The following is a 12148-nucleotide window of genomic DNA, read 5'->3' on the forward strand; positions in this document are numbered from 1 at the left end:
CCAATACATAGGAGGCCACACCGGAAGCACCGGACACAGTAGATCACCCCAAAAGACTCTCAGATGAACTATCACCTCACCTGGAGGGACTGTTTGGGGCCCTGAATGGTAGTGAGGGAGGAGGTGTAGGAGCAGGTGTAGCACTTTTTCCACTTGACCTCACAGTCTACCTTATTATGACCTTGCACCTTATTGTCTGCTTGTACTTCCTCTGAAGTTGTTACACTTTATTCTACTTTTGTTTTTCCTTTGAACTACGTCAATGCACTGTGTAATGAATGTATCTGTATGAACAGTATTCAAGTCAAGCTTTTCACTGACCCTTGGTACATGTGACAAAAATAAAACTAATCCAATTCCTTTGTCCCCTAGAATTTAACATTTCCATCCTAGGAAAAAAACATAGAACATTACAGCATAGGACCTTTGGCGCATAATGTTGTGGCAACATTTTAACCTACGCTAAGATCAATCTAACACTTCTCTCCTACATTTTTCAATTATTGGATCATCTTCCTAACATTGATTCACCCTATAAATGTTATATATTTCTGTTTTAGGACCACTTGCTCTGTACTGTTCTGTATTCTTTGCACATATCAACAGGCTCTATCCTGCTGTTAAGGTTATTGAACAGACCTCTTGTATGATGACATCCTCATAATCTACCTTGTCATGACCTTACACCATATTGTCTGCCTTGTTTCTCTGGAACTGTAACACTGCATTCTACATTCTGTTATTGCTTTTTATCCACTTGTACTACCTCAATGGACTGATGAAATGAAACATTCTATACGGATGTTATGTAAAACATTTTTTCTCTCTACTTCAGTAGATGTGACAATAAACTAATAATAAATACATAAACATTACAAGAATATGATTTACCTGTTTGCCACTGCATCAGATGAAAGGGTGAGTAGTATAGTTCTACAACTGTAGTAACCATAGAATCATAAAACTTTGTGTTTCTTTATAACTTACAGTCCATTCTTAATACTATGAGGAATGGATTAAAAATATCAGTGGAGTAAATGAAAGTAGTTTCTTTTTGTAATCATACGTGTTGCAAATCCACAGAACCATCTTTTCTTAGAAAATCAGCATAGCAAAGCATTATCCCACTAATTCTTATGAGGTGCTGAAGTAGACCTTCAAATTTAGGAATTCCCAATGGAGTGATTAGAATCTGACAATAATATTCTCTTAATATACAGAAATGGAGCATGAAAGATTGATAGCGATTTTTTTGCAAATGTTTGAGTCCATAAATCTCCTGAAAACCTTTTGCAAAGCAGAACAAAAGTACATTAAGAATAATGCTTTTCTAAAATGAGAACCATGTCAGGGGCACTATTCAGGGATCCAGCTGCTACATCATGCTGCCCTGACCATTGGGAGGGCAATCAAACCTTAAGTGGTTTCTATTCATGGTGGCTGCAACAAAGGCTGGTCTGGGTCTGTCATGGAGAAAGCAGCAATGTCCAGTGTGGATGAACATCCACACAATTTGTTGCCCCGCGCTACAGGTCTTTCTCATATGCTGGTCAGTCCAGCAAACAGCACTGCACCTTACAGACTCAATTAGCATCCATCAAGGAAATATATAGTGATCCTTCTTCATGAGTGTATTCTGAACAATGAAAATAAATTCTGACAAAGGCTATGCATTAAACATTGATATCAGCCCCGGGGCTTTGCTAACGTATTTCAAGGATTCCCACTGCTTGGGGCCTAATAAAAGATGGTTTCAAATCAGGGCACTTTAATGTACCAATAGAGTTCTTTAATCAAAAATGGCCAGAGCGTACATGGTGTAATCAGCTGAAGTCAGTTATGCCAATGAGAATTGCATGTAGTGACTGGGTTGGTTTTCTGTTGGATGTATTCTTCCCTCCAGAACTTACATGCATTCTTCTCCTAAAAAAAAATTCACAAATGCCTCTGACTTGTAACAGGGAAGAAATAAGCAACCCGAGTTAGTATTTTAGTATTTACTTGCATTTACCAAATACGGAGGTAATGTGTTATAATCAGTCAAAAGCTGACAGACTTTCAAATCAATAGACTCTTGGAAAGCATCTATTGTTTACACAGAATTTAATTCAGATCTTGCTCAGAACTTAAGGTCAACATGTTGCAGATGTGGTCTCACAGCAATGCTCCCTGCCCCCATTCTAACAAATTTATACACCAGTAATGTTGAGAGTGTCCTTTCTGGCTGCATCATTGTGTCATACAGAAGCAACAAGGCATCAAACCACAAGACCCCACAGAGGACAGCAAAATCCGCCAAGAGGATCGCCTGAGTCTCTTACCCCTATTTGTAACATCCACTGCAAGCATTGCAGACAAAGTACCCAAAGCATTGTTGAGGATCCCTACCACTCATCCCACTATCCCTTTGATCCACTACCATCAGGAAGGAGGTACAGGAACATCAGGACAAGGACAGCCAGACTGTATAACAGCATCTTGCCTTAGGCTGTGAGACTAATGAATGTCCCGCTGTCCCCGAGGTTTTGTCAATAGGTGGAGACTGAAGAGAACTGGACTATGACATCTGTACTCACATCCTATTACAGGTGCACAGTAGAGAGTAACCTGCTTGGTACAGTAACAGCAATTGCAGCAGATAGGAAGGCTTTACACTGGTAGTCAAAACTGCTCAAGGAATCACCGGCATCAACTACTACCCATCATGGACATAAATACAGAAAGGTGCTGAAAAAAGGCCAGTAATATCATAAAGGATCCCACCCACTCTACTCATGGACCGTTTGACCCACTCCCACAGGGAGGGGGCTATGTAGCATTAATGCCACGACCACAAGTCTCAAAAACAGCTACTTTCCCAAAAGCTGATCAAAACCTAGACCCACTAGCCCAACCTACCACACCTCTCACTACCACTATATCCTTTCCTGTCAGAGTCACCTTATATAAGACCTTAGTCAGACCCCACTTGGAGTACGATGTTCAGTTCTCGTCACCTCACTACAGGAAGGATGTGAATGCTATAGAGAAACTGCAGAAGAGATTTACGTGGATGTTGCCTGGATTGAGAATAGGTTGAGTGAACTTGGCCTTTTCTCCTTGGAGCAATGGAGGATGAGAGGTGATCTGATAGAGGTGTATAAGATGATGAGAGGTATTGATCACGTGGATAGTCAGAGGTTTTGCCCAGGGCTGAAATGGCTAACATGAGGGGGCATAATGTTAAGGTGCTTGGAAATAGGTTCCGAGGGGATGTCAGGGGTAAGTTTTTCACACAGAGAGTGATGGCTGCGTAGAATGCACTGCCGGCAGTGGTGGTGGAAGCGGATACAATAGGGTCTTTTAAGAGCCTCTTGGATAGGTACATGGAGCTTATTAAAATAGAGGGCTATTCACTAGGGAAATTCTAGGCAGTTTTTAGAGTAGGTTACACGATCAACACATTATTGGCTGAAGGGCCTGTAATGTGCTGTAGATTTCTATGTTCTATATACAGACTCTACTGTACCTACTATATAAACATAAAATCAATCTATGCATACAAGCTATCTTATGTATTTATATTTATTGTGTTTTTTATTATTGTTATCTTATTGTGTTTTTTGTGATTCTTCAGATTTAGAATAATAATTAGTTTGTTCTCCTTTACGCTTGTATAGTGGAAATGACATTAAACAATATTGAATCTTCTAAAGTTCTTGTCACTAGGTCAGCATGCTGTTTACTATACTTCTTACTGTTTACCTGTGCAATTTATGATAATATTGTTGTTTATTTGCTATGTATGATATCCATTTTATGGGTGCACCATGGTCCAAAGGAACGTGGTTTGGTTAGGTTGTATACGTACAGTCAGATGGCAATAACCTTGACCTTGATCTTGTAGTGGTTACACAGGTCAATGGGGTGGCTGACAAGGCATGTGGCATGCTTGCTTTTATTAGTCAAGGCACTGAGTTAAAAATCAGGACGTTATGCTGCAGCTTTATAAAACTCTAGGCTGCATCTGGAGTATTGCACACAGTTCTGGTTGCTCCATAATAGGGAGGGTGTTGAGACTTTGAAGAGGGCGGAGAAGAGGTTTACCAGGATGCTGCCTGGATTAGAGGGCATGTGCTCTCAGGAGAGGATGGACAAACTTGGGTTGTTTTCTCTGGAGCAGTGGAGGCTGAGGGGAGATTTGATAGTGGATTGTAAGATTATGAGAGGCATAGACAGTATCTTTTTCCCAGGGTTCAAATGTCTAATACCACAGGGCATGCACTTAAGGTGAGATGGGGTCACTTTAAAGGAGATGTGAGGGCAGGTTCTGTTCACGCAGGGAATGGTGGGTACCCGGAATGCACTACCTAGGGTGGTGGTAGAGGCAGGTACATTACTGCCACGATGAAGCCACTCTCAGGTTGGAGGATCAACACCTTATATTCCGTCTGGGTAGCCTCCAACCTCAGAATCAGTTTATTATCACCGGCATGTGACGTGAAACTTGTTAACTTAGCAGCAGCAGTTCAATGCAATACATAATCTAGCAGGGAGAGAGAGAAAATAATAATAATAATAATAATAAATAAAATAAAACATAATATTAAATAAATATATATATAAACTCAATTACGTATATTGAATAGATTTTTTAAAACGTGCAAAAACAGAAATGCTGTATATTAAAAAAGTGAGGTAGTGTCCAAAGCTTCAATGTCCATTTAGGAATCAGATGGCAGAGGGGAAGAAGCTGTTCCTGAATCGCTGAGTGTGTGCCTTCAGGCTTCCGTATCTCCTAACCGATGGTAATAGTGAGAAAAGGATATGCCCTGGGTGCTGGAAGTCCTTAATAACGGACGCTGCCTTTCTGAGACACTGCTCCCTAGAGATGTCCTGGGTAATTTGTAGGCTGGTGCCCAAGATGGAGCTGACTAGATTTACAACCCTCTGCAGCTTCTTTCGCTCCTGTGCAGTAGTCCCTCCATACCAGACAGTGATGCAGCCTGTCAGAATGCTCTCCACAGTATATCTATAGAAGTTTTTGAGTGTATTTGTTGACATGTCAAATCTCTTCAAACTCCTAATAAAGTATAACCACTCTCTTGCCTTCTTTATGACTACATCAGTATGTTAGGACCAGGTTAGATCCTCAGAGATCTTGATACCCAGGAACTTGAAGCTGCTCACTCTCTCTACTTCTGATCCCGCTATGAGGATTGGTATGTGTTCCTTCGTCTCACCCTTCCTGAAGTCCACAATCAGCTCTTTTGTCTTACTGACATTGAGTGCCAGGTTGTTGCTGCGGCACCATTCCACTAGTTGGCATATCTCACTCCTGTACGCCCTCTTGTCACCATCTGAGATTCTACCAACAATGGCATGAACATTGATTTCTCGAACTTCCAGTAATTGCTCCCCCCTTCACCATTCCCCAATCTTGTTTCCCTCTCGCACCTTCTCTTCTTACCTGTCCATCCATCACCTTTCTCTAGTGCTGCTCCCTTCCTTTCTTCCATGGTGTTCTGTCCTCTCCTATCAGCATCCCCCTTCTCCAACCCTTTATCTCTTTTAACAATCAACTTCCCAGCTCTTTACTTCATCCCCTCCCCCTCTCCCAGTTTCACCTATCAACTGTCACCTTGTACTTATTCCTGCCCTCCCCCAACTCCTTAAACTGATTCCGTGCCCCCTCATTTCCAGACCTAATGAAGGGTCGCAGTCCAAAATGTTGACTCTTTACTCTTTTCTGTAGATGCTGCCTGGCCTGCCAAGTTCCTCTAGCATTTTATGTCTTACTTTGGATTTCCAGGATCTGCAGATTTTCTTGTGTTCAGCAATTTTAAGAGACAGTTAGATAGCCACATAAATATAGGGAAGCAACACACATAAAAGTTGCTGGTGAACGCAGCAGGCCAGGCAGCATCTATTGGAAGAGGTACAGTCGACGTTTCGGGCCGAGACCCTTCATCCTGACGAAGGGTCTCGGCCCGAAACGTCGACTGTACCTCTTCCAATAGATGCTGCCTGGTCTGCTGCATTCACCAGCAACTTTTATGTGTGTTGCTTGAAATTCCAGCATCTGCAGATTAACTCATGTTTGCATTTTTGAATATGAGTAAAATGGAAGGATATGGACATTGTGTAGGCAGAAGAGATTAGTTTAGATGGTCATTTGATTATTAATTTAATTAGTTCAGCACAACATTGTGGGCCGAAGGGCCTGTTCCTGTGCTGTACTGTTCTATGTTCGGTGGTCTAACAACTCTTTCATTAGACATGAAACAGTCAACTCCTAACATGTACATTACATCCCGTTTTGATTTTAAAACAGCAGTAATGTAGTGTGATCATTTCTAATTATTTCAGTAGATTTTGCTGCTTCATTTCCTTTTGTAAATGAGAACTAATGCTGCATTAAAGAACATTATGAGCTTGCATAAGAAGTTCCCTGACATTCATGCTTGTCAAAGACAAAGAATGCCTCACCACAGTTGTGAAAAGAGATAATTTCAGCATATTTTCAAATTATTCTGTGTTCTGTATAATGGGTTTAGAAACAAAACTTTTGGATGGCACGGTAGCATAGTGGTTAGTGTAACATGATTTCAGCATCAGCAACCTGGGTTCAATTCCCCCCCAGCCCCACCCCCCACTATCTGTAAGGAGTTTATTCGTTTTGCTGGTGGCCATGTGGGTTTCCTCTGGGTGCTCCAGTTTCCTTCCACATTCCAAAGACGTATGGGTTAATAGGTTAATCGGTGACCTGGGCAGCATCTCATTTGTATCTGTACCTCCAGTTAAATAAATAAATCAGAAAAACAAGGATTAATTAATTATAATAGCAGATATAATATGATTGAGTGACAGGAGAAAAACATAGCAAGATGATAAAGCAAAGCTATTCATGAATTATGTAAACTCATTTTTGCTTTTAAGCATTTTTCTCCTCAAATTTTATTTGTTCTCAATAAATATGGCCACTCAAATAAAGTCCGAATAAGAATAAATAAAAGCAGTGCAATGATCTATGTTTTCCTTTCACTATAGACCTCAACCACAGTTTCAAGTTCATATTTCATACAACATAAGAAGCCATTCAGCCCATCAAATCAATGTCAACTCTCAGAACTCTCTTATCAATTTCATTCTCTCAACTAAAGAACCTAGTTTCTCTCACATCCCAATCAACTTGATCCTTATTCACCCAACACCCTCATTAGGAGTAAATTAAAGTAGCCAATTAAACTACCAATTGAAATTCTTGAGACATTAGGAGATCCTGAGCACTCAGGTATAAATTCACACAATTACAGGGAGAACATGCAAAATAAATGTAGCCCTCAAGTTCAAGACATCACTGTATAATATTATGGTAATTCTTGCACTACCAGTGTTTCTTTAGTATCTTGTAAATCTTGTAATCTTATTTTTAAGGTAACTTATTTTTTTATTCTTCTCACTTCTCTTCTAATAGTTATACATCTGTGCACTTGTAATGGTGCTGTGACAGTGTAATTTCTTTTGGGATCAATAAAGTATCTATCTATCTATATGTCTGCAGCAATACCACTCAACCTGAACTGTTGACGCTTATCCTGCCCAATTTCATAGAAAGATCCTGCAGGTTATGTTGGCCTAAATACCCCCTGAGTTAATTATAAACACCTCTCAAAAGGTCCAACATTTTTGTAAATGTTTGCTTCTCTTTTAGTTGCTTCATAACCCTATAAATGTAAAAAAAAAATGCTTCCAGGTCTGTGATGTTAAATGCACAATCTCAGCCGGAATCTTAAGTATTCCTCATTTCTAACAGTTGATATAAAAGTTCCAGTGTTTGAACATTGTTGATTGCCAAGGCAGGCAGGAAGTGAAACAACTGTCTGGAATCTCATCAATGACTTACCCTGAAATGAATATAAGAGACAGGTACAAACTAGTAGTTGGAATATGGCACTTGCCCCCACCCCCGTCCTAAAATCATGTCTAAACTAATTGTAACCTTAATTCAATATTCATACCTACCCACAGTAACCTTTCACATCCTTGTGTATAAAAGTATATCTAATCTACCTTAAAAATATTTAATACCTCTTCTTCAATCAATCTTTGTTAAGAAAGTTCCAAAGACTAATCATCACCTTCAGAGAGAAAATACTGCTTCTATCTCAAAGTGGAAATTTGTCTGTCTTAAAGTAGAAATTTTAAAACAATCAAACAACTCATTGTTGTTTAAATGAGTTGTTTAAAACAACTCATTTAAGGTGTCCCCCGCAGTAGAAAACATCCTTTCTACATCTGCCTGTCAAGGCACTCAAGACCTTAGATGCTTCAATCAAGTCCCTTTATACTCTTCTAAACTTCTTCCCATTAACTGCCCTGATTCCAACCAGGAGCTCTTCATCTCATCAGGAAAACCTCTACTTTCTGAGGAGGCTGAAGAGAGATGGACTATGCACATCTATACTCACATCCTTCTACAGATGTGCAGTTGAGAGCATCCTGCATGGTACAGAAACTGCAACTGTAGCAGTCAGAAAGGCTTTACTGCCCAAGAAATCACCAGCGTCACCCTACTACCCATCATGGACATAAATACAGAAAGGTGCTGGAAAAAGGCCAGTAATATCACTAAGGTTCCCACCAACTCTACTCATGGACTGTTTGACCCACTCCCATCAGGGAGGAGACTACTTAGCATCCATGCCAGGACCACAAGATTCAAAAAGCAGCTACTTCCTTAAAAGCTGATCAACACCTCCAATCTACCTCACCTCCCACTACCACTACTTTAGCCTTTCCTGTCAGAGTCACCTTACATACAGACACATCTGTGCCTGGCATCACTATATGGACATAAAATCAATCTCTGCATACAAGCTATCTTATGTATTTATAGTTATTGTGTCTTTTATTATTGTTATCTTATTGTATTTCTTGTGATTCAACAGATTCAGAGTAACAATTATTTTGTCCTCCTTTATACTTGTGTACTGGAAATAACATTAAGCAATCTACTAAAATACCACTCTTCTGCCCACTATAACAAAATCTGGCAGAGTAATTACAGATTTTTGGGCCAATGTTACCATTTTCTAATCAGCCAATCTACGTTCTACAAGTTTAGTTGTCAATTTGAAAATTGAAAATAGAAAGAGATTCAGTACAATAGTTCATTATGCCTTTAGACTTTTTCAGCATTATCCTGTGCTGCTGGCTAAAAGAATTACAGAAGTAAAGAATTTATACCTAACCTTGAGATACATTTTCTACGTAGCACAGGAAGTTGAAATCCTGATATTCAATGTTGTACATATTTTAAACAATGTTTGAAACTAATCATGATATTCTTTTTCTAAACGACTATTGTAATCTGAATACCAAGTGCTAGACAATAACCATGTTGTGCTATGTATACTAGCAGTTTGGACATGAAGTTATGTAACATATGTAATAGGCATTCAAATTGAATGGTTTAGTTTTTATTAAATATCTGCAGGTGAAACAAGTAATGTATTGTTCTCTAATTTCGTGCTTTTTCCGTTGGTTTGCTGCCTGGTGTCCAGTTTCAAATATCTTGGGTATTAATAGCATATGGAAGAGGCTATTTTGGTTAGTTTAACATCTGTAATTGGGAAAATGCTTGAAGCTATCATTAACGATGAAATAGAGAAGAATCTGGAAAGAAATGGATCCATCAGGAGGGCACAGCATGGTTTCAGCAAAGGCAGGTCTTGTTCGCAAAACTTACTGGCGTTCTTTGAAGATATAACAAGTGCAGTGGATAGAGGGGAACAGATGGACATTATTTATTTGGATTTCCAGAAGGCGTTCAATATGGTGCTGCATAAAAGACTTACCCATAAGATAAGGATGCATAGAGATGGGGGTGATGAATTAGCATGAATAGAGAATTGGTTAACCAATAGAAAGCAGAGTTGTGATACATGGGTGTTACTCCGGTTAGCAATCAGTGATGAGCGGTGTGCTGCAGGAGTCGAGGCTGGACCGTAACTGTTCGTGATACATATTAACAATCTGGAAGAGGGGACTAGGTGTAGTGTATCTAAGTTTTCTGATGATACTAAATTGAGTGGAAAAGCAAATTGTGAAGAAGATATGGAGAGTCTTCAAAGGAATATAGATAGGTTAAGTGAGTGGGCAAGGGTCTGGCAGATGGAGTACAATGTTGGTAAATGCGAGGTAATCTACTTTGGAAGGAGAAGTGCAAGATCAGATTATTATTTAAATGGTAAAAAAATTGTAGCATGCTGATGTGCAGAAGGACGAGGGAGTGCTTGTACATGAATCACAAAAGGTTGGTTTGCAGCTGCAGCAGGCTATCAAGAAGGCAAATGGAATGTGGGCCTTCATTTCCAGAGGGATTGAATTTAAGAGCAGGGAGGTTATGCTGCAAATGTACAGGGTACTGGTGAGGCCGCACCTGGAGTACTGCATGCAGTTCTGGTGTCTACTTCAAGAAGGATATACTAGGTTTGGAGGCAGGTAGAGGAGGTTCACCAGGTTGATTCCAGAGATGAGGGGTTTAGACTATGAGGAGAGATTGATTCGCCTGGGACTGTACTCACTGGAATTCAGAAGAGCGAGAGGAGATCTTGCAGAAACATATAAAATTATGAAAGGGATAAATAAAATAGAGGCAGGAAAGTTGTTTCTATGGATAGGCGAGACTAGAACTAAGGGACATGGCATCAAGATTTGGGGGAGTAGGTTTAGGACAGAGACGAGGAGGAACTACTTTTCCCGGAGGGTGATGAATCTGTGGAATTCTCTGCCCATGAAGCAGTGGAGGCTAACTCAGTAAATATATTTAAGACAAGGTTGGATAGATTTTTGCATAATAGGGGAATTAAAGGTTATGGGGAAAGGCAGGTGGGTGGAGACAAGTTCATGGCCAGATCAGCCATGATTTTATAGAATGGCAGAGCAGGCTCGATAGGTCAGATGGCCTACTCCTGCTCCTATTTCTTATGTTCTTAGGTTCTTATGGCTTGCTCTCTCTTCCTTCGTTTAAGGCAAGTGATGCACATAGCCATTGGGAAGGTATGCTCTGTGCACACTGTTAGCTAAGTATGTTTGTTGCAGTATGTCTTTTGGATATTCAGCATTGTAGTGTCTGTAATTTAGGAACCAGAATGTTTGGTTGAATTTTTACTGTTTGTAAGTAATTGATTAATATTAGCATTCATTTCAAGAGAGCAAGAATATAGAAAGGGTCCAGAGGAAGTTCACAAGAATGATTCTAGGAATGAAAGAGTTAATGTATGAGAAGCATTTGGTGGCTCTGGGCCTGTACTCACTGGAGTTTAGAAGAATGAGGGGGGATTTCCTTGAAACTTATTGAATATTGAAAGCCCTACATAGAGCGGATGTGGAGAATGTGCTTCCTATAGTGGGGGAGTTTGGGACCAGAGAGCACAACCTCTAAATAGAGGAACATCCATTTAGAACAGATATGAGGAGGCAGAAGATAGTGAATCTCTGGAATTCATTGCCACAGACTGCTGTGGAGGCCAAGTCATTTGATATATTTAAAGTAGAAGTTAAAAGGTTCACGATTAGCCTGAGTGTCAAAGGTTACTGACAGAAAGCAAAAGAATGAGGTTGAGAGGGATAAGAATTCAGCCACGATGGAATGCGGAGCACAATCGATGGGCTGAATGGCCTAATTCTGTTCCTTTGTCATCTGGGCTTGCCTTATTTCACCTGTGACTATTGATGGGACAAAGATCTTGAACAAAGCCTCAGTGATCGCTTCACATATTTCTTCCATTGTTTTAGGATATATGACATTAGGCCCTGGAACCTTAGCCAACAATGTTTTTCTGAATTCTAAGCATTACCTCATCAATCTCAAAATGTCGCAGCACATTAGCATGCCCCACTCAGCTTTTACTATCTTCCTAGTCCTTCTGCTTGGTAAACACTGATTCAAAGTACTCATTTAGCATTTCAAATAGTTGAATATGTGAATTGTTGACAATATAGAACCATAGAAACTACAGCACAGAAACAGGCCTTTTGGCCCTTCTTGGCTGTGCTGAACCATTTTCTGCCTAGTCCCACTGACCAGCACACGGACCATATCCCTCCATACACCTCCCATCCATGTATCTGTCCAATTTATTCTTAAATGTTAAAAAAGAAC

Source organism: Mobula birostris, chromosome 1, assembly GCF_030028105.1.
Source record: "Mobula birostris isolate sMobBir1 chromosome 1, sMobBir1.hap1, whole genome shotgun sequence".
Taxonomy (NCBI): Eukaryota; Metazoa; Chordata; class Chondrichthyes; order Myliobatiformes; family Myliobatidae; genus Mobula; species Mobula birostris.